General features: G+C 49.3%; 1 protein-coding gene across 1 annotated transcript in view; it reads right to left on the bottom strand.

Annotated features, from left to right (window-relative positions):
• Window positions 1-23,439, bottom strand: part of ARHGAP25 (Rho GTPase activating protein 25) — a 624,418-nt gene that overhangs the window by 343,693 nt on the left and 257,286 nt on the right. The window lies entirely within an intron of this gene.

The raw sequence follows: 23,439 nt of genomic DNA, 5'->3' as shown, positions 1-23,439 counted from the left end.
CCTGTGTGTAGGTACATCCAGGCCACAACTCACAAGGCATTGGAAGGGCAGACCAAACAGCCACATAAGGTCCTCCCTCCCCATGTCTTGCGACCTCGATGAACTAACACGTAGTTGATAAAGTTGGAAATATGTGCGTGGGTTTATTTACCAAATTTGCAGCGTATCCCTTAGGTCGCCCTTTCTGCACCATATCATTCTGAAAATAGGCCTTTCATTCACAAAGGCTCTTTTGAGGGCTTCCCTGTTCTGTTTCTGTGTCCTCCCTTCTTTGTACAGCTGCAAGTGCTAGGTTTCTGCTTTACAAACCCACATTACAGAGTCCTCAATAGCAACGCTGTAAATAAGTTAATGGTAAGGGGTCTAGTGTGGTTAAATTGCACTCCCAATAAGAAGAGGGGCCCTGGAGGGAACGCGAAGCGTTTCCCCAGGGGAGGTTTTTGGCGCTGCACACGGCCAGCGAGTGGCCGTGGGGGGCAGAGCGCCTCCCTAGGGTATTTAAGGGGCCAGGGAAGGTTCGGGAGGCAGGCGACAGTTGGACTTGGTGATTGTTCAGTCCTGTCGCCTGCTCCCGAGCCTTCCCTGATTTGGGCCTACGAGGGGGTTTTTGTGGAGGTGAGGAGTGGGGCAGTGTAGCAGCAGCACTTTTGGGTAGGCAGTTTGGTTTATTAACAAAAAAAAAAAAAACATATATTTATTTAATGACTTATAATAGTAGCGGAGGTATCGTAAATAAGTTACCTCCTCATTTACTGGTCCGAGCGCCGTTGGCTGGCAGCTTTCTAGGGTTTCTGTGTGGCCCGTGTGCTTTTCAGTGCCCAGCTTCGGTGTGTCTGGGGTGGGGGCAGAGCGTTTTGCCTTATATCTCTGGGGGGGTGGAGAGTAGTTTTCTGGGGTCGCAGGGGTTCCTGGAGTGGAGGATTAGGTTGGGACAGCTGCCTGGGGATCCCTCTCTGTTTGCTGCGGAGTCCCGTGTTTGTGCATGGTAGCATTCTCCGGCCTAAGAGGGCACTGTAGTTCCCTTAAAGGGACCGCGCTTCATTTCCTGTGATAGTGCGGTGCGGCCTGTAAGCCGCCAGGGGGCAGTGTAGGAATTTCTTTTTTGGGCCCCAATTCTTCGTGAGCTTCTGGTTTGGGGGTATTTTCTTCTCTGGGGCAGGTCAGGAGCAAAAGGTTTTTTTGTTTAGGGCAGGGTTATTATTGAAAGGGGGATTTAAAAATAAAAAAAAAAATAAATAAATAAATAAATAAATAAATAAATTCTGTTAGGTCAACAATTATTTAATATATTTTATACATTGGAATTACATCATTTAATTTATTTTATTAAGTATATTTGCTTTATAGCCCAACATTGTGTAGTGGGTTTCCCAATTTTTGGGGTTTGTCCACGGGTAGGTGCTGGCTCGGGGGCTTAGTTAGGTAGTGAGTAGAAAGGGGCATATTTTTTAGTGCACATTCAGAGTATTAGTGCACAATGGTGGGCCAGGGAGCTAGCGAGACGGGTTTGGTGGATGCTAGGGCTCTGAGGGAGGCCCTGGAAATTATCAGCAGGGCATCTAAGGCACAGCTGGAAGGGGCGGTGGTGGAAGTCACGGGCGAGGTGGAGTTAGGTGGTGGTAGGCTGCAGCGTAGAGCAGCGGCAGATGGAGCTCTCGCGGCAGTGGTGGCGTGCACCCCTGCAGTGGGGAGAGGGGAGGTTTGGGAATCCAGGGGCAGAAAGATGAGGAGGGAGATCGACAGGAGAGCGTCCAGGGGTGAAATGATTTCGGGGGGGAGCCAGTTAGGGATGGAGCTAATAATGACCAAGGGGAATTAGGGGAGGTGAGGAGTGCTCGGAAAGGGGTGAGTCAGGGGAGCCTCGGTGGGGGGGGGGTGGAGAAAGAGGCGACTGGACAGAGGGGGAAAGGGGGTAAATACCTGCGGAAAAGTGCAGGTGGGAGATGGAGAGAGAGGTCTCCGTTAATTGAGGAGGTTCGGGAGGGGCGCGGAACGGCCCCCCCGGTTAAGAGGAGGGGGGGCGGAGGGCGCTGCGCAGCCCCCGCTGTTCAAGAGGATGGAGAGGGTTTAGGAACGGCCCCTCCTCGGTCCGCGTGAGGAGAGTCTAGAGGGTGCTGTACGGCCCCTAGCGAGGAGGATTACAGGGTGGAGGACTGCACGCCTCGCCCGAGAGAAGAGGACCAGGCAGGGGTTTCTGCGGCCCCGCCGAGAAGACGTCAGATGAGTGGCGGGGCGGACACCCCAGGCTCGCAGGAAGAAGATCGGCTCAACTCGGGCATGAGCTCGCAGCCACAATGGTATTTAAGGGGTGATGAAGTTGGTTTGGAGGTTTATGTGGGGCAGTGGGAGGAAGAAGGTTATAGGGCTGTAAGGGAAAGGGGGGAGGAGAGAAGAAGTTTGAGGGGGAAGTGGGAAAGACAGGTGCAGGGCGGTCGAAGGGCTAGAGGTCGAGGGAGCAACTGGCTGGGTGAGTCTGCTGACATGTTTTGTCCCCGCAGTAGGAGCCCTGTAAGAAAAGAGATGAGGAGCATTGGTGTGGACGCCAGACTGCAGACAGGCTGTGTTGAAAGAGGTGAGCGGGAAAGGGAATGGTCATCTGCATGGCAGAGTAGGGACATGATAATGGGGATGGGAAAGGAAGGGTCTTGTCTGCAAGGGGCAAGGAAAGAAGTTGGGGTACAGGCCATTGGTGCCTTGGGGGATGAAAAGGGCATTTGCTCAGTGGAGGTTCAAACTGACAAGGTGGTGGAGCCATTGGCGCTCGAGGTACAGGGTGCAAAAGAAAAGGAGGTTGAAGTGAAAGGCAAGGAGAAAAAACTGCAGTATATGGGTATCACAAAACCTTTGGGGCCGCACCTGATGGCAGCGACCAGGGAGAAGATTCAGGCGGGGGAATTTGTGGATGTTTTTAAGATGCTCCATAGGGAAGTGAGAGCAAAGGAGGGGTCTAAAGAACAAGAGAGGGAACTGGCTTCACGCCCAAGGAGCCGGTGACTATTGAGAATTGGACGTCAGCATTTATCATTTATGCCAGTGTATATTGTGAAACATTCCCACAGCGTTGCGTGGCCCTGCTTAAATATATGGACGTAATTAGGAGGGCGTTCACAAATTTTGGGGGTTTTGCCTGGGTACGCTATGATGAGTAATTCAGAGCGAGAATGGCGGAGGACAATCAGGCGGTCTGGGGGGAGATAGACATGGATCTTTGGCTGCAATGTATGGCTCCAACGAGGCCTGCCCTGACATTCCATGAGGGGGTGAGGGGAGGAGGCGGAGGACAGCCCTCGACAGCATGTTGGGCATTCAATAAAGAAGGCTGCACGAGGTGGATGTGCAAATTTAAACACGAGTGCAGCAGGTGTGCGGGTCAGCATCCAGTTACGGATTGTTTTCAGGCAGGGGACAGTGGGTCAGGGCGAGGAGCGGGGCAAGGAGGTGGGGGGAAGGACCGCATGACAGGTAAATTGGGGTGTGCTGGTAGGTCAGGCTCAGTTTATCGTAAAAGGAGGGGGGGCACAAGGTTTGATGAAAGGTTTTTGGGGCGATTTAAAGGGGGTAGGAGAGAGGTAAGGAGGAAGAATCGTAGGTAGGGGAGGGCCGCAGGGGGGTGTAACTGTGGAAATTGTTAAGGGGTGGTGGCCGTCGTTTGGAGGGCATGGTTGACGGTGGCGAAGCCCTCATGCTTACCGCACGACAGGGTGAGTAAGCTTCAGGCTGCATGGCCAGAGGTGCGGGAGTGCCTCTGGTGCAGCAGGGGGAAGTGATGAGATGGGTCTGCATGGACGGGGGTGCACTAGGGCCCCTGGTGCAGCTGGGAGAAAAAAAAAAGTGGAGCAACGAAGCAAGGTGCTGGAAGAGGAATTTATGTGGAATGGTCTGCATGGATGGGGCGCAGGTTTGGCCCCTGGTGCAGCGGTGGAGAGGAGTAAGGCAGAAAAGGGGCCTGCATGGACGGGGGTGCACTAGGGCCCCTGGTGCAGGTGGGAAACAGGTGGTAATGGATGCAAGGAGCTTGAAGATTAGTTATATGGAAGGGACTGCATGGACGGGGGTGCAGGTTTGGCCCCTGGTGCAGAGGCGAGAGGAGTAATAAAGTAAAGTGCCTGCATGGACGGGGGTGCACGTGGGACCCCGGTGCAGGGGGGCAACGCAGGGCCAAATTAATAAGGTGCTGGAAGGTGGGGGGGCAAGGGTGAGCAGGAGGGTAATAGTTTAGGGGAAGAAAGGGGGGCTAAGTGGGTTTAGGTGTATTGTTTAAAGGTTAGGTGAAAGGGGCGGAATATAGGGGGACAGGTAGGAGAGGACCTTGGGTGTTTCCGGAGAGGGTTAAGGAGATGGCCAGAAAGGATAGGGTACTGGGGAAGGTGTTACTAGTGGTGTGGGAAAGGTTAGGAGGTTGGAACTCATTCACTTAGGAGGGGTGCAGCATCTGAAGGTAGCAGGCTGGGCTATTCAGAGGAGTAGGTGAGTAGGTTGGGAAGCTGGGAGTAAGGGAGATGCAAAGGGTATGCCAGGGACTGGGTCAAACGGAATGTTGTTATAAAATGTTTTCAGTAGGTAGCAGGAGTGTTGCATTTATCAGGATGATGTTGATTTGTAAGTTATTTTGTAATTTCTTTTTCAGATGCTGCTAGGAGGTACGGTCAGATGTCAAAAATCTGGTTTTTGGGACATTCTAGGGTTAAGTGGGCAGGGAAAGAAGCTGAGGAAAGGGTTGTTGGCAGGCAACTGGGGTGCAACTATAAAGATGTTGTGGTAAGATGGTCCGGGTTTGGGGGGCTGGGCTGGGATCGGTTGCTTCCTATGTTGGCTGGGTTGAGGGAAAACTATGGGCCTCCAGTTGGGTGGGGGATTAGTTTTGGTGGGGAAAATGATCTGGTAAGGGATACGGGTGTGGCTCTTCTTAGGAAAATAAAAAGAGTTTTTTGTTATGGGTCCAACAAGTGTGGCCTCAAGCAACTGTAGGGGGGACTAAGTGTTTGCCACAGAGAGTTGGGAGGGGAGCGAGAAATGAGGGTCCGATAGAGCGGGCAAGGAAGGGGATAAACAGAGAGATGGTAGAATTTTGTACATCGGTGTCAGTACAGGTTTTGGACCGTAAGGAGATGGTTTAGAAAGGATTGATGAGATTTAGAGAGGATGGGTAAACTTCCCGGTTTGGGGAACAATCATTATCTGGCGGACTTGAGCTCTTGACTGGGAGATTGGTTGAGGAGTTGGAGGTAGGAAAATTGGTGGGGGGGGTGGGGCAGAAAGAACACCTCGGGGGAGGGTTTTTCTGGTGCCGGGGGCATGGTCCCTTTTGATGTGGGGGGAGGGAAGCACAATGGGGGAATGACACGGGAAAGGATGGGGTGGCGCTGTTTGCACAAGCGGGCCACCACGGGGGAACAGGTATTGAGCCTGGAGGGGCATGGCCCCGGGGAGAAAGTCTGACGCCTGGAAAAGGGGTAAGGAGACGGTAGGGGCCAAGGGATAGTTAGGGAGGAAATCGCTTTATTTAACTATTTAATTGTTGGGTAAAAATTGAGAATGTTTAATTATTTAATTGGTTGTTTAAAATATGTCTTTAGTTTGTAAGGCCATGGAGCCAGGTAAGCGTTTAATTGTAAGCTTTGGCCTGTCACATTAAAGCGACCTTTTCTACTTTTAAATGAGTCTGGGTTTTTGTGCAGTAAGCCAAAAGGGGGGCCCCGGTGGAAACGTAAAGCGTTTCCCCCGGGGAGGTTTTTAGCGCTGCACACGGCCAGCGAGTGGCCGGGGGGGGGCAGAGCGCCTCCCTAGGGTATTTAAGGGGCCAGGGAAGGTTCGGGAGGCAGGCGACAGTTGGACTTGGTGATTGTCCCGCCCTCCCACCTCCTTCATTTTGGGTTAGGTCTGGTGTCTGGTTTTATTAAAGGGGGATGGGGGTCCATTGTACTTGGTTTCTGCGGGGGTTTTTTACGTCCCATGTCAAGGTCTTACGGGGTTTTTTGGTCTGTTAAGGAGCTATTATATGGTAGTTTTGTGTGACAGGTCGGGGCATCAGTGAAGTTGTAATGTACAATTTTGTTGCTGATGTGGCAGGTCAGACTGGCTGCAGGTCATAGGAAGGGGGAGATTGGTGTAGAGGGGAGTCTGAGGGGTATTGAAGTGGTCCTGGGCTCCGGGGGCATGGCCCCTTTTGATGTGGGGGGAGGGAAGCATAATGGGGGAATGACACGGGAAAGGATGGGGTGGCGCTGTTTGCACAAGCGGGCCACCACGGGGGAACAGGTATTGAGCCTGGAGGGGCATGGCCCCGGGGAGAAAGCGGGACGCCTGGAAAAGGGGTAAGGAGACGGTAGGGGTCAAGGGATAGTTAGGGAGGAAATGGCTTTATTTAATTATTTAATTGTTGGGTAAAAAATGAGAATGTTTAATTATTTAATTGGTTGTTTAAAATATGTCTTTAGTTTGTAAGGCCATGGAGCCAGGTAAGCGTTTAATTGTAAGCTTTGGCCTGTCACATTAAAGTGACCTTTTCCACTTTTAAATGAGTCTGGGTTTTTGTGCAGTAAGCCAAAAGGGCACTTTGTGTGCGGCTTATGGAAAGTTGTGTGTGATTTGTCAATTGGGGGTGAAGTTATAAGGGGCTCCCAAAATGTCCGATTTTCAGTCAGTCTACATAAAATCAATTCCTCTCGTGCCTTCAGCTGTATAGATTTGCGGCAAACTTTCACAAGGCTCGCCCACCTGGCCACTAATTTCTCCATGCAGCGGGTTGATTTGAAAGCTGCAAGAAGTAGACGAAGATGAAGCCGTGAGATCTGGGTTTGCTTTGTAGAGTTACTTCCGTTTGTCTCAACACACAGAAGTTTTCTGAACATCTGATTGGATCAGTGGGGACACGTAAACATTTTCAAACTACTGCGATTTTTATTCGCGGGCTTTTGCCGGGTTCTGTGAACCGCAGGCCCCAAACATTTTAGAAAGGGGCACATTAAAACCCCATCGTGACCTACGAGTCCAAGTCTATTTTGGTGAGCACAGAGGGTTGCAATATGCCCCCAAAATGCACACAAATTGCTATTTTTACTGTAAAATGTGTTCATTTCTGTTGTCTCGGATAGCTCAGCGGCAACGTGCTTGCCTTGAAAACAAAACAACACGGAACAAGGGTTCGATCCCGGGTCCTCGCTTAGAAACTTCTGGGTATTAAGCGCGTTATTTGGACCCAGGTCTCACACCCATATCCCAAAAAATCCTCTAGAATCTGCTTTTTTTTACTGCAAAACATTCTTCATTTAAACATCTGGAAGCTTACTGAAAAATCCTCAAATAATGGTGATTGTCAACCGATTTCGCATGTCCACATGCCAACTGGTGTAACTAGCATTGCACATGCATGGGTTTTGCAATAGTCTCTTCTCTCCAGTGGGAAGACAATAGCAGAGGGAGTAAGAGCATTAAGATGTGCCATCAGAAGCTTAAGCTCTTCCCAAGCAGGACACAGCAGCAGGAGGAGGGCTGCATTTCTGCTTCAGGTCTGTGCTGCAGGATGGTAATAATAAATACAGGGTGCAGGCTATTTGAAGGGGCGACCCTCCAACACTCTTCTCTTGTGTAGTGTTTGGAGCGACTGCCCCAGTGAATTTGGAACCAGCAGTGGGGTGCAGTCACAGGCAGACCCAGGTAAGCAGAACAGCTCTGATTTACATAAACCACAGGCAGGGGAGGCTGCTCCATAATGTACAATGGGGCATTGGCCCACCACTCAATATGGAGGAGGCAAGATAACCCAGGGAAAATACTGAGTGGTCCTCCAGCTTCAGCAAGCAGCCGAGGGCGAGCTCTCGGGCTGACTTTCACTATCAAAGGGAAACGTGGTTTCCCAATCACAGTTTAAAGTACCCCCCAGCGAGCATGCCCAATGGGCCAGGCAAGGGAATTGTGCTTCCTTAGCTTTGCATGGCCCATTGGGGATGCAGGCTGCGGTACCGCTGGGTTGAATGTACGTAGAGAGCGCTCTTGTGCCTTCACGTACATTCAGGGGTCCTGTGGCAGCATTAAGGAGCTGCCCCAGCTCTACCACTCATGCCCTCCTGCCCTCGCCGTCCGAAAGTTCGGCGTCGCTGCCGTCGCTGAAGGTACCCTCCGCCTCCATAGCTGCTAGCTTGGCGTGGTGGGCCCAACGCTTGGTGGAGCGGTCCTTAAGAGTTTTTGCCTTAAACCTGCTACAGGCCCTGCAACCCGTCTCGGGGTGGTCTCTGGGTAGGCAAAGGTTGCACGTAGCGTGCTTATCTACCCAAGGGTATTTCTTATTACACTTGGGGCAAAACTGAAAGGGCGTACCCTCCATACGCGCCTGTGGGCAGCGGGCAAGTGTGTGTAGGTAATAAGGTGTCGAGTGTGGAAGTGTACCACCCCCCACTCTCCCTACTTGTAGGGCCGAGGCCAGCGGCCCAGGCCCGAGCCGAGGCGGAAGCCTCAAGGCCCAATCCGTCGGTATTCGACGTTGATCTCCTCCCCGGTTCGGCGTCGAGATGTTGATCGACGAAGGTTGACAAAAACGGGGCAAATTATAATTATTTTTAGTGAAAATATGGCAAAGCCAGGGAACTCCGATGAAGTGCTTCCGACCAGAATGGCGGAAAAAAACAATCTGGGGATCCTAGACGCGTGAGGGATCATGGGTACAGGGGACGTCACACTAGGGATAGTATTACTGGCACGCCCTGTGTCGACGCCCATTTTTCGACTTCGAAAAACAAACTGTAATACTCCGCAGCTTCCACTAGATGTCGGCCTATGCACAGCATGTGAATCTAAGCAGATACAAGCATCAGAAATACGATTACGGTGAGTAATGTATCCCATATATATATATATATATATATATATATATATATATATATATATGCATGTATTAATGGGTGTAGGCGTGCAAACAAGGGTTTGTGTCTGTAAGTGTGCCGTGAATGAGAGAGGTTATGTTGTTTGGGTGTCAGTGAGAATGAGAGCGTGTATGTTGTTTGGGTGCAGGTGGAAATAACAGAGAGTATGAATGCCGTGTGGATGCACATGTGATTAAGAGAGGGAGGCTGAAACATGTCTGGGGTTGATCGTGGTCTTGTGTGGAAGGGATGTGACCAAGTTGGGGGTGGACTGACCCTTTTGGCGTGGGAACAAGCCTAACTTACAAATTGTCTTGACCCTTTCTGTAATGTGTTGGCAGTGTGAAGAACTATGGTCTAGACGGTTGCCCAGAGTGATGTCAGAGGTTAAGATTAATTCAACATTTTCCAGCCATCTCCTTTTTTTTTTTTAAACACTTTTTTTATTAGTGGTCCAGAAGATACATAACACAGTTACAGCTTTACCTTACAGCTAGAAATAAACATGACAAAATAGAACATCGGTACAGATATCATACATCTCATCAAGGTGGTAAGTTTACATAGCTTCATCTTCATCGGAGATCATATTACACAAAAACATTCTGAAGGGCCCCCAAATATCTTTAGGTCTTCTCGCCGATGGGCGGGTGAGGACAAACTGTTCTTCAGCCTCATTTACATATGTCAATTCCCAGAGGAACTGCTTTACAGTGGGTGGCGCAGCATTCTTCCATTGTTCTAGAATACATATTTTGGCAACTGCGCACGAGACATTAAACCGTCTTCTGATTTTTTCGGAGCACTTCCCTATATCTCTGAATAAATATTTCTGTGGGGTCAATGCTGGGGGGATTTGTGTAATTTCCTCAAGGATATCTGCCACCTCCCTCCAGAAGCCAGCCACCATCGGACAACCCCAGTACATGTGGAACGAACCAGCCTGATCTGCCTTGCATTTGGGACATTTGCCTGGACTATCTGGAACCAACTTGGCTATTTTGGCCGGGGTGTAGTGCAATCTGTTTATAATTTTAAACTGCATTAGGCATAGCCCAGCGTTCAGGGAAACCCTCTTAGTAAGGGAACAGTACCTTTCCCTGGTCTTATCGTCTATAGGGATTTGGAGATCATTTTCCCATTTATCTTTGATGAGGTTAGTCGAGGGTGAGTGTGCCTGTATTACAGTGTACAGACTGGACACCCCAAACCGGTCGCCAGCCGTTATCATCTGCACGCACGGGTGCATAGGGGGTTCATCGGGTAAAGACACCCAGCACCTCTGGAAGGCCGATCTCATATGATAGTACTGCAGTGTCCTAAGTGGGCCCCTGCCAAGCGCCCCCATGATCAGCGGAAGGGTCGCAAACTTCCCATCAATAAACATATCCCCCAGTCTCACCTCTCCACTGGGATCCCAGGCCTCACGTAGGCTGGCGTTGTGTGTTGGAGGCATGTTAGGGTAATTCCAAAGGGAAACCTCGGGATTATATGGGGCCAGTACTCCCAGTCTTTTAAATATAGCTTTCCATGCGCCAATTGTGCAGCTCACCGGGTTGAAGTTGCATGAGTCCCTATAGTGTGCATCAATCATTACGGACTGTATGTTTGTGGGGGAAGTGGTGAGCTCCTCTACCTCCACATGGGGGGGATCCTCGTCTTTGGAATACCAATACCTCGAGAACTGGGCCTGGGAAACATAATAATACAGTTCAAAGTTAAGTGCTGCTAAGCCGCCTGCGGAGTATGATTCAGTTAGTTTTTCCCACCCTATTCTTGGAGTCTTCCCATTCCAAAGAAAGGTCGTCGCCTTAGACCTAAGTTTATTAAAGAAGGGTCTTCCCGGCCATATCGGGATGTTCACGAATAGGTATAATAGCTCGGGCAGGACTATCATTTTTAGGACTGCTATCCTACCATGCAATGATATCGGCAGGCGGTCCCATAACAGCAATTTAGTCTTCAAGGGCTGCAGTGTGGTTTCATAGTTGTCTGTGTACAGCGTGTGTTTCCCACGTGAGACAAGTATCCCCAGATATCGGATGGACTCCTCAGACCACTTCAGAGCACACAGGGAGCCGGGGCAGCCGGCTGACGGTGTGAGGGGGAAAACCTCTGACTTGTCTCTGTTTATGGAGTACCCCGAGTGTGCGGTGAACTCTTGAAACTCCGCCATAATAGGTGCTAATTTGTTTTCTGGTTCACGGATATATAAAAGCGTGTTGTCCGCGTATAGAAAGATTAGCTGAGTATCCCCTTTAAGGTTGATGCCCCTGTTGGAGTGTCGCAGTCGGACCGCTATAGCCATTGGCTCTATTGTCAAGGAAAATAGTATGGGCGAGAATGGGCAGCCTTGCCTAGTGCCCCTTCCCAATAAAAACAGATCTGAAATTGACTGGTTGGTCAATACCCGCGCCCCAGGTTCCGTGTAGAGTAATTCCACGTATCTAATGAAGTTAGGGCCAACACTAAATGCCTCCAGTACTGCCAGCAAGTAGGCACACGACACAGAATCGAAGGCCTTTTCCGTGTCTAATGATACGGCTACAGCGTTTCTGCCTGGGTCTATTTGAGCCATAATACCAAAGAGCCTACGAAGATTAAGAGCCGTAGATCTAGCGGGGATAAACCCATTCTGGTCAAGGTGTACAAGTGTAGGAACTACTGGCAGAAGCCTACTGGCCAGTACTTTGGCAAATATTTTAGCATCTGTGTTAATAAGAGATAGTGGCCTATATGACGACATGTTCTGGGGCGGGCGGCGCGGTTTAGGGAGAACAGTTATCAGTGCCTCTCTCATGGACGGGGGCAGTATTTTACATTGGAGGGATTCCTCCCAAACCCGCAATAACAATGGAACGAGTTCCGCACTAAACTCCTTGTAGAAATCAGCACCCAGGCCGTCTAGCCCTGGAGCTTTATTGGATGCCAAGTCCTTAATCGCCTCAGCAAGCTCGTCAGTAGTGAGAGGGTGGTCCATTGCCAGGCGGGTCTCTTCAGGGAGTTTCGGCTTTGTCACCGTCTCCAAGTATGCCCCGATTTCTGTGATCGTCTTAGTGTCTCTATTGCTATACAGCTGTTGATAAAATTTAGCAAACTCAATATTGATCTCACTCTCATTCCAGACATTTAAAACCTCTCCACCAGACTTTGTAAACTAGTAATTCGATTAGGGTGCCTGTCCTGTTTCAGTAATTTAGACAGTGTCCTTCCCGCTTTGTTACCTTCACCATATTTAAGGGCTTGGACCGGGGCTGCTATGTACTGTACTTCCCTAGCAGCTAGTCTGCCAAATTCCTGGAGATGTTGCTGTATTCCAGCTAGTATGGCCTTATCATGTGTACGAGCGTACTCGTCCTCAAGTTTCGCAGGTTCGTCCTCAGTTTGGGTCAAGTCAGCTCTAACCCCTTTCAGGAGACCCAGGGATTTGGATAGCAGCATCCCCCTAGCCCAGACCTTAAAGGATTCCCATACCGTGGAACATCTATCAACTGAGCCCATGTTAATTTCGAGGAACTCCGCAATTTCGGTGTGTAGCCCCTCTACCACCCCAGGGTCACTAAGCAACCCCCGGGCATCCTCCATCTTCTGAGAGATCTAGGGCAGTTTTGAATTGTAACCTCAAGTGTTATCGGGGAGTGGTCATACAGTGTATGGGGCAGTATCTCACACGACTTTGTTACAGCAAGCATAGCGGGGGAAACAAACCAATAATCAATTCTGGACTCGGAATCGTGAACCGAAGAGTAGTATGTGTAGGTCTTTCCTTTCGGATGCATCACTCGCCCGGCGTCATCGAGGGAGAGCTAGGAAAGGGCATGTCGCAAAGTTAGAACAGCCCTACTCGGTGCTCTAACGACTGTGCTGGATCTGTCCAGTTTAGGGTCCATAGCAATGTTGAAGTACCCACCCCAGACTATAGTAGGAATATCAATGGCAGATAGCAATTGGTATATATTTGTATAAAAGGCGGGGTCATCAATGTTCCGGCCATATGTGTTTACCAGTAGCATCCGCTGTCCTGCAATCAAGCCCCACACCAGAGCATACCTTCCAAGGGGATCTAACTTATGGCCATCGGGGCGAAATACCAGTTTTGGATGTATGAGCGTGGCGACACCCCTGGACTGAGATGAGCAGTTTGTACAGAACCTGGATTTGCCCCAGCCGGGAAGTATGCACTCATTACTAGTATCAACAGTATGCGTTTCCTGCAGCATAACAATTTGAGCGCCATGCCTGACAATATCATTTCCAACCTTCTTAGTCTTCAACCGATTATTCAGTCCCCTTACATTCCATGACAATAGTTTAACCCTCAGTGCGTGTTCTAAGTCTTACGTAGAAATGTTCGAATAGCATCTCCAACCTCGTGGATGTATCTTTCAAATAACATGGATCGTGTCAGAATCTCACAGACCACTTGTTTAACCAATAACCCATAACCAGTTCCCCCGATAACCCCCCCAGGGCAAGGTGCCATAAGGTGGGGGGCCTTCCCCAATTCAAACCATGGGATACTGTATTGACAACAACCCAATCCAAACTCCCCACCCCACCCACCACCCTCATCATCACCCCCAACTTGACGATGTCTGTCCCTCAACTTGTGGAATATTCCCGGGGTAGTCATGTTGCCGCACATGACCACATGACCGCCATCCCCGGCTCCCATCCACCACCAAACACAGAAGATGTCCGCCGGCCGGGGTCTATTGGTCGGCGCAGGTCGTTCCCCTCTTGGAGGGAGGGGTATAGAAGACTCAATATAAGACAGGGCTTCAGATGGGTTTTCAAAAAAGTGTGCCCTTCCTGCATGCTGAATTCTCATTTTGGCCGGGAAAATCAAGGCGTATGTGATCTGCCGTGCTCTAAGGAGTTTCTTAACCGGGTTCATAAGAGCGTCTGCTTACCTGGACAGAGGCAGAGAAATCTGGGTATATTTGTATATGGTTTCCCTCATATTACAATGTACCGGCCTCCCTTGCCAACTGAAGGATTGTATCCCTGTCTCTGTAATTCAGGAGGCGGGCAATTATTGTACGTGGCGGGGCTCCTGGTTTGGGTACCGGTGCTAGAGTACGATGCGCCCTCTCCACAAGGAAATGCTCAGAGAGAGCCCGAATAAGCTTTTGAAAAGTTCTTCCACATGTTTCTCCATTTGGCCCCCGCCGAAGGATTCCGCCACTCCAACCACGCGGACATTGTTCCTCCTTGACCTGGATTCGAGGTCCTCACATTTGCTCTGTAGTTTGTTCATCATGTCTTTGATGTAGGATATATCTCGACTGTGGTGGGCAATAGTATCTTCGTTCACACTTATCCTGCTCTCAGTCTCCGTGACACGTGCACTCTCCTCGTCTATTCTAGCTCTCAAGGAGCCGATGGTGTCAACTATTTTGTCCAGCTTAGTGTTCCCTGCAAGGAATCCGTTCTGTACTAGTGCGGTCAATTTATCCTCTCTATCCATCCCGTCTTGCTCCCCCTGAGCACCCTCATCCGGATGTGTGTCCACCGTCACAGAGTGGCTAGCCGTGTTGGTAAACGTGTCCATAGGGCCCTTCTTCCTGCCAGCGGGGGTTTTGGATGCCCAGTTTGACTTGCTTGGCTCCCCCATGCTCACACCGAGTCCCGTGTGTATATTGGGTTTGTCACAGAAGCTCAGGAGGGTCTAAACCTCGGACCGTGGGCGAGGGCCAGCCATACCTCCAGGCGCCACGGCCAGTATAGCAGCACCACGAGGTTCAGTCAAGCTTGTAGGGCGTATAAAGAAAGGCCGCATAGCAGCGGTATGGCGGCGGCGAGGCACCACTTCAATCAACAAAGAGCTGAGCTCGCCGAGCTGCCCGGTGTGTCCCAATCGGCTTCACAGAGTATTTACAGGCCTAAAGAGGTGGGCAGGGATCAGGAAGACCACAGCTCAAAATTAGCAGATCTCGATGAAATGTCTGCCGGGGGCATCCAGCGTATAGAAGCTCTTCATGTGTTGAAACATGGCAGGGAGCCGTCAGGAGCAGCCTCCGCGGCAGGACTGGCACACTGTGTCCCCCCTCCCAACTTTTGCTGGCCTCTTACTTGATTGTCCAGCTCTGCTGCCTGCAGGTCTATGCGTGGGCGGGATCCTCGATACTCCGCGATCAGGGGGAAGGAGGCAGTCGAGTATCAAGCAGGTCGGCGCTGAGGGCTAGATTAGAGCCGGGGCTTCCACAGGAGTGACAGGCACCTCCAACCGCCACCTCGTGAAGAGCGCGGGCCGGATAGCAGGGCCGGGCGAGAGCCGCCAGCATAGACTCCGCCCACTCGCGGCCTGCAGCGCTCAGCAACCACGGCCGCCGGGTAGATTCTCCTGGTGCCGTGTGTCGGCATGACACCGATGCTCGTGCCGGCGGGTCTGTTAACAGCCAGATCTCAGCAGTCCGGTACCGCAGCTGGCTCAGATTTTCACAAGTTGTGGATGAGTTCACCGGCAACCGCTACAGTAGGTTTTAGCCCTCTAGATGGCCTGTGAGCGGATCTTCAAGCGCAGGATCTTGTGGTGATGAAGGAGCAGCGGGTTTAGGTGGGCATTTTCTACGTGCGCAACAGCGCCCCCCTCCTTTTTTTTTTTTTTAAGTTACCCAGAGTGGAACGGGTATGCCTAGTAGTGGGTCCCCAACCTGCTGGGCCAGAGACCCAAGCTCTACACCTCACTGATGATGCCCAGTGAGGGAAAAACATGCCTGAGGTGATTGTGGTCTCATGAGGAAGGCAAGTGACCAAGCAGTTTGGGTTGGACTGCTCTTTTTGTGGTGGGAGCAAGCTGGATTACATTTTGTCTTTACCATTTCTGTAATACATTGGCACACTAAAGAACAAGGGTCTGGAGGTTTTCCCAGAGCAGTGCCAGAAGTTCAGATTGAGTCTAAATCTTTCAGCCACCTCTTATTTTGTGTAGTTTAGTTACCAGCACCTACATGAACCTGTGGGGTACATTACCAGTGTTCACATGGTGTGCTGCCTGATGAGCTAGACTTAAAAGTTCACCATAGACGTACAACACATATCTCTGTTCAAACCTCTGTTCTTTAGGTTGAGTGTCTTCAAAACTTGAATTCCTGGACTCTTCTGTGTCTTCTATTTGGGAGATCTCCTTTCAGTATCACAACCTAGAGTTCCTCACCTGTATGCCCATCCTGTGCAAAGTGGTGTCCCACTTGTGTTTTCATTTTAGTTGAAGCAGTTCAAGTATGGTTAAGGCAGTCCATTCTTTTGTGCGTTGCTTACATGTTTGCAAACACAGTAACGACTGGACTGCTTTGACTAGGTAAATGTGGGGATCTTTTATGCAGTGGAATATGTATTACTGCTTTGTCTGCAAACTCTATGGGCCTCATTATGAGTGTGCCGGTCCGGTAACAATGGTCCCATCCGCTCAGCTTGCCTCCCTCGCGATTGGCTAGAACTCGCGGTCACGTGATGCCAGCTTCGGGTTTACGATACAAATGCACCATTCCATTGGGCCGATAAAAAACCCTCCAACTTCTGTGTCGGCGTTTCTGATCATTTCCGAATTTTCTGAGCTTGCATTCTGAATTCCTTGTGACACACAATTGACTGTTTTCCGATTGATTGCGTGTCCCTGACCTTGGTCTGCTTTACTGACTATTCCTCCACCTCCTGATTCTGTCTTTTTCGTCAACGCTGTTGCCGACCATTGCCTGTGACTGGATTGACTACGGATAACATTTGGCTCTGTTTATGCCCGCACGGATACTCGATACGGCTTGTTGTCTGGAGTGTCTCTGTCTGTAGTTGTGTCTCTGTTCCGGCCTGATTGTGTACTGACCAGGAATGCCCTGGACTCCCTGATGGGTTTGTCTCTCTCTCCCACGTTACCCTCCGCTACCTCATGTTATCCCTGTGCATCCACCTTTCCCATTCTGTACAAACTACATTTCCTGCATGCATACCTCGTGTTCTGTCAAATCACTTGCCTCCCCTCAGGACCCTTACTCTACTACCACAAAGAGACTGGCACAAGAACCTTGGATGCTATCCTCTACACGTAGGGCCACAACCCAATCCTAGTGCATCCCTTGTGCCGCCTGGGGTAGCCCCTGAATTAACTTTCCTTCCTTTGTTGTTTTTCCCTTCATCCCTCCTGGAATTTGAACTTCCTCAATTCTTCACGACATCATCCTCCAGCATGCGCAACTCACCACCTCTCACTAGCCCATTTTGTGTCATTAGCCCTTCCTTGTGTTCCATTTCCCCCTTGGGGGTTCTGTTGACTAAGGTCTTGGTATTGTGCTTTTCTCCAGTGGCAGAACGTGTGGGGATTGCGCGCAGGTGCTACTAAGGATCACGGCTCTGTCTTCCGTCAGGTAAATGCCTTGTCTCCCATTTATTCCTGTACTGTCTTGGAAGTATTCAGCTGTCCCCTCCTAATCTGACTTCTGCTTCTGCAGCTAGCTGTGGGAACACGGGCAATCTGGGTCTCACGCCCTTTCAAGCAATCAACCCATCTGGCCTGGTGGCTTAAGTGGGCAGTAGTGTGTATTGTTGGGAAGGTTCCCTCGAGTTGAGAGGGCCCGGGCGTTTGTATGAGAACAAGGGATTACCAGTGGAGGCGTCTGGCCAAGCATCTGTAAGGCTCTCCCGGTGGGTGAGTATCAAGGTCTCCCGGTGAGTCTCAAATCTGTTACTGTCTATTTATTGCCTTGTGGACCCAAAACCTGATACTGAGTCTGAGATGAACCACAGGACATTGTCCAATGTGTTGCTTAAGGAGTTAGGATCGATGTCCATTCACAAATGAAAGACCTAGTCCACTTACTGCATATTGGTTTCAGAGGGAATCTTTTCTTGCTGCCTTTATAATTTTTAGGTTTTCCAGGGACGGAATCATCCATTGTAATAGACCCCTTCAAGATGCTTAGTTCGCCCAGGTGTGGCTCGACAAAATGATCACATCTATAAGAGATTACGTTGGAGAAATATGGAGAGCCTGCACAAACGAGAGCCAACACGGCAGCGCTCGCCAATAACTGCGGCCTGTGCTGGAGCATCCCCTGGCAGCGCTGACACGGATATCACTTGCCGATGACGGTGATACGCAGCAGCACCCAAGAGACCCTCACACTTCACTGCAGGCAAGTGAAACCACATGAAGAAGGGATAATGCTGCCCGACCCCAGAACGCGCCCTACAAATGAATGATCCTGCTCCACTCTACAATCGCCATCACTGAGAAGCGGTCCCTGGGGAATCACTCCCACCTGATGTGGGACAGGTGCCACATCCACACCAGAAATCGAAAATGGCGGATGGCGGTGACAACCAGTGTTGAAACCTGGAAAGGCAGCCCCCAGACCTGTTGCCAGACCAAGTGGGATGGCGGGGAGTGCAGACCGTCCGACAGCTGGCAGGCGGCCATCATACCACCAATCTCAAGATACGCAAAGCAACGTGTACACTCATGCACGACCATCAACCCCCGCCAAACTGATCACCATGCACCCAGGGCACCTTGCGGCTTGCAGCGGAGCCAGGCATGAAATAGAAAATAGCAGTCTGATCCGGATGGATGAGGGAGAAAAAAAAGCGGTGAGTAGCAATACATTCCCACAGAGGGGAACATGCAGACTGCACTATAAAGGCAAACTCACACCAACATCATGGGGGGCTCTCCCCCTAGCGCACCACCGGCATGGACATACCCACGCGCATCCTGCAGAATTGAAGGGTAACTCATCTCGCCAACAAAATGTAACCCAGGGCGCTCCTTCCTTGGCACACCAGTGGCATGGAAACACCCTTGCACGTCCCACAGATCTGGAGCCTGGGCAACACATCTCCTCAGAGGGGCCATTCTGAGAAGCCACTAGCAAGCGACAGGCACTCCTGACTGCTCGCCATGTGCCTGGGGCTATCAGCCCATAGATAATGACTCACACCAAACAGCGAAGGCTGGATAGGTCATGGCGAACATATATGCATACCGATTAAACACTCCCCCTTCAGTAAACACAAGAGGCAAATAACATCCTAATGACAACGGAGGGGGCATGCTACAGAGTCACCAAATCCAAGGCCTGGAAAACGTGCCTGGCGCCGCTCAGCACGGCAACCCACCACGACGATCCAACAGGAATAAACCAGAAATGGATATCCAAACACAACTCCAAACCATATTGGATGAAATGAGGATAATCGGTCAACGAACCCAGGAAATTAACATGACTGTACAAGATATTAAGTGGGACCTGCGGGATGTGCAGACTTGCCTAACTGCACAAGCAGAGAGAACGACGAATAACGAACACCGAACACCGCATCAGTGTGGTAGAAGACATCCAGGCAACGACAGCAATAGATCTGGATGGGGTCATCAGAGAAGTACAAAGGCTAGGAGAACGAATTGAGGACCAGGAAAATAGATCTTTCCAAAATAAACTTTGCCTGGTCGGTCTCCCAGAAAACTCAGCAGGATCAGACCTAGAATCCTTTGTGTACAACTTTCTCTGAGACGTGTTGCAAATGGACAAAGCACAGGACCACGTAATAAAGAGAGTTCATCGAGCCCCTATCCCCAAACCTGCACTGAGCGACCGCTCTCATATAATAACTATGCGGCTCCTGAACTTTCAACACAAGATGGCCACCCTGAAGGCCTATAGGGCTGCAATTCCGATATGCATTGAGGAAGCCGACATCAGGATCTACAACGACTACTCATTGGAGGTATCCAGACGACAAAAGGTCTTCAACCCAATATTTGAAGCACTCAAGAGCACAGATCATAGACACTACCTTAAATTCCCAGACATATGGTGCATCCAACTGCATAAGCAGTGGCACTCCTTTGAGGACCTCGATACAGCATGGCGCGTTATACAACAACAAAACCTGGTGACAACATACTTCGAACGGTCGGCTACTGACTAAACTAATAGACCGTCTCTCCTCGCCCCTCCCGGAGCAACAGCAAATGAGGAGGAAATGACAAAAAGCAGGCAGAAGGCCCCGTTACTGGTATCCCGAATGAAAAAAAAAATCTGGGTGAATATGGAGACAGCCTAGTTCAGCCAAATAGATGCATAAACAATCCATGGTTCCAAGGAAAAGTCAGTATTACAACAGAATTTCTATACACTCATGAGAGGCATTATGGGGAAGCCTAGCAAAGTCTCCACTGACCGGAATCCGAAAACTATATACAGACCGACGGATATCAAACGCTGAACACCACGAACCCCTTTGTTTTAGACATAAACATTACTTCATGCGCTCTTTATAGTGACAAGTGAAGGGTACCACATTGTTGCAATCTTCATCACCTGCGGCCGGCAGGTGAACCTTTTCATGGATGAATCCAAGGAATTACCACAATATGTAGGGAAGGGCAGCGTCCCACCGGTCTGCACCCACAAACCCCATATATGGGCTCCTTGGCCAAGTATTGGGAGAGCACTGTATGGTTGCCTTCCCAATGTTTCTGTTTATGTTTATACTTATGGTTATGTTCAAGTTCATGCTATGTTTTAATTTGGATCTCGATCCGAATGTTAGAAGTTTGGGGAATAAGTCTAATGACTCAATCACTGCAAACCCAGCAATGAAACTGGCCCGGGTAGACCATGCACGGCCCCACAACAGGTCTTTTCGCATTGACGTAAAATGGCTCAGATCACGTTGATAACCCTTAGCATTCAGGGGTTGGAACACCCAATAAAGCATAGACGAATACTGATCTATATGAGGGACCTCAAAGGAGATATTGTATTCCTGCAAGAAACCCACCTAAACAAATCAGAATCAGAGAAGCTAGAACGCAGATGGGTGGGAATAACAGCCCACTCACCATGCCAAGGAAAGAGGGGGGTCTCCATTCTAATTCATAAAGGAGTCTTGTTTCATATACAGCAGGGAGGGGGAGGGAAGATATGTTCTTGTCCAGGGTCAGGTGCATCAGCACCTTATCAGATTACTGAATATATATGCCGCTACGACCAGCACCACATCATTTTTTACACGTACATTCACAGCATGTGCACAATACAGGGGCAATTTAACCATTGTGAGAGGAGCTTTAAACGTGGCTCATGACCCAGTCAAAGACCGCCAGAGCATCACCTTCGGCAACCCCACCAATCTGAGAAAACGGATGGCCCTCCAAGAGCTGATGAACGACTTACACCTAAAAGACATATGGCGACATATACATGGAAACTACCAAGTCTATACATTCTACTCCCATCGACATCATAGCTACTCTTGAATAGACTATTGGATGATCCCCGACAATACATTGCACTTAGCCACGGACTGTTTGATCCTCCCAACCACCCTCTCAGACAATGCCCATGTACTCCTGTGCATAGCTCTTCCAGACAAGGTACGCAGACCGATATCCTGGTGCCTCAATCTACACATTCTTAAATACCCAGATCTCGCTGCACACTTACAGGAAGACTTAGACGTCTTCTGGGAATCAAACCTCATCCCGGGATACTCTCCTTACAAGTGCTGGGACGCTTTCAACGCCTTTCTCAGAGGCCAATGCATTTCTCGCTGGTCATATAAATGTAAGGCCTGGGGAAAGACCGAAGCCCAACTGACGGAAGAACTCAAAAGAACTGAAAGATGACACAAACAGACTCGGAATAGACAGTTCCAACCTCAACTCAGGAATCTGAGAACAGAGACTAAACAACTCTCAGCCACGAGGGCACAGAAATCCTTCATGAATATGTCACAGGCATGCTATTTGGAAAGTGAGCGACCGGTGCATATGATGACGCTAACATTAAAACAGAGACAGGATACACAAATCATTACCACCATTAAAGATGCCGGTGGCCATTTATTGGTCAGCGACGACCGTATCAATGCCCGATTCGCAGTATACTATCGAGAACTATATACAGCCTCCAACTCCTGTTCAACCCAGAACATGACAGCATTTCTTGACTCCATGCCCTACCACAGATACCCATAGACCTGGTGGATGACCTACACTACCCCATTACAGCCTCCGAAATAACGTGCTGTAAGCGATATTCAATCAACACTACAGCTAAGTCAATGCCTAGTCTGGGATGCTGAGGAAAACCCTTATTGATGTATTTTTATGTCCAGTTCAGTACTTTGGATGACAACCCTTGTATAACACCCCCTTCTTAGAATCTCCCTGACCCCACTGAGCCAAGAAGTAGGTTTGTTTTGCAAATTAAAAGGTTTATTTGAAAAATTAAACAATATATATATATCACACTTTATAATAAATTAATATCTGATAGTACACTTAGAATATGACCGTGATCAACAATGGATAATGTTACAGGGGTACACTGATTTGGTTACTTAGGAGTAGTGTAGAGGATGAGGTAGCTGAAAATGCATGATGGTTTCAAGGAAATGCAAGGTGGAATAAATGCAGTACAGAAAATAACTTGATATGGCTTCAACAAAAGACAATGTAATCACTTTTCCTTGACAATTCACTCCCCCCCCAGGCAATGTAAGAAATGGAAGGAGAGCACACAGTCTTCAAGAATCCCAACAAATCACACTTTATAATGCAATACACACTTCCAGTTCCCCCAGCAAGCTTAGAGAAAACAGGGATGAGTTTTAAACACAGGCGAATTACTTTAATGTGGTTTGCAAGGAAGTGAAAAGGTGCTAAAATTGCTTTTAATTCCCTCTAGAGGTTCAGGGTAGGTGATGGCTACTTTATATTAGTTCAGGCTCACTTTAACAATACCCTATGAATGATTAGCAGATTGCAAACGAATTTTAGCAAAGAGAAGCAAAAAGCTGCTGATTTCTACAGATGAAGAAATCGGGCCAAATCGCAAATCGCGGTAAATTTCGCGAGTGCGTGTCTCGCGATTACGGAAAAAGTATAGGGAAGTCGGTTCTAGGTTTGTTGGAAAGCCTAGATTCTAAGCTTTCAGATGAAAGTTAAATCTCGTTCCTGGCACAAACGGTTCCAGAGATACGGGTGATTTAATAAAGGTAGAATTTCGGATTTAAAGTAAAACTCAAAATGACAGGTGACAGCTTGCAGCTGCAGAATTGACAGGTGACAGTTGTGCAGCTTTAAAAATGACAGATGACACGATTTCTAGGAGGCTGTTCTACGTAGGTTAAAATAGTTTGGATTTGATTATTTTAACTAAGAGATTGGTTCTGCACAGTTCTTCTAGGTACTCACAATATCAATTTGAAATAGGCCTCTTCATGTTCTGGTCAGGTTGGACAGGACTTCCGGCGGGTGGTTCTGAAGTCCCGGCTATCTGGGTCAGCTCTGCTCTCTGGGTCTGTCAAGCACCGGATCTGCTCACAACGGTCTGGTTTGTGGTTCTCTCGGGTTCCGGATACAGCACTGCTTTCTGGATACTGCTATAGGTTCTTGCAAAAATTCTTGGCAAAATTCAAACAGCTCGCCCGGCTGTTGAATAGTTTGGTTGGTTTTGAGTCCTGCTGAAGAGGATTCAGCTGGTGGATTCAGGCCTCTCTGCTACAAATTCTGGAGTTCATTTCTGCTACAGGTTCTGGAGATTGATGGATTTGAAGTCTGGATCTCTGGATGTGA

This window comes from Ambystoma mexicanum, chromosome 10, assembly GCF_040938575.1.
Source record: "Ambystoma mexicanum isolate Mex_15411 chromosome 10, UKY_AmexF1_1, whole genome shotgun sequence".
In the NCBI taxonomy this organism is placed as follows: domain Eukaryota; kingdom Metazoa; phylum Chordata; class Amphibia; order Caudata; family Ambystomatidae; genus Ambystoma; species Ambystoma mexicanum.
The sequence above is the reverse complement of the archived record's forward strand: the minus strand, read 5'-3'. Positions and strand labels throughout refer to the sequence as shown.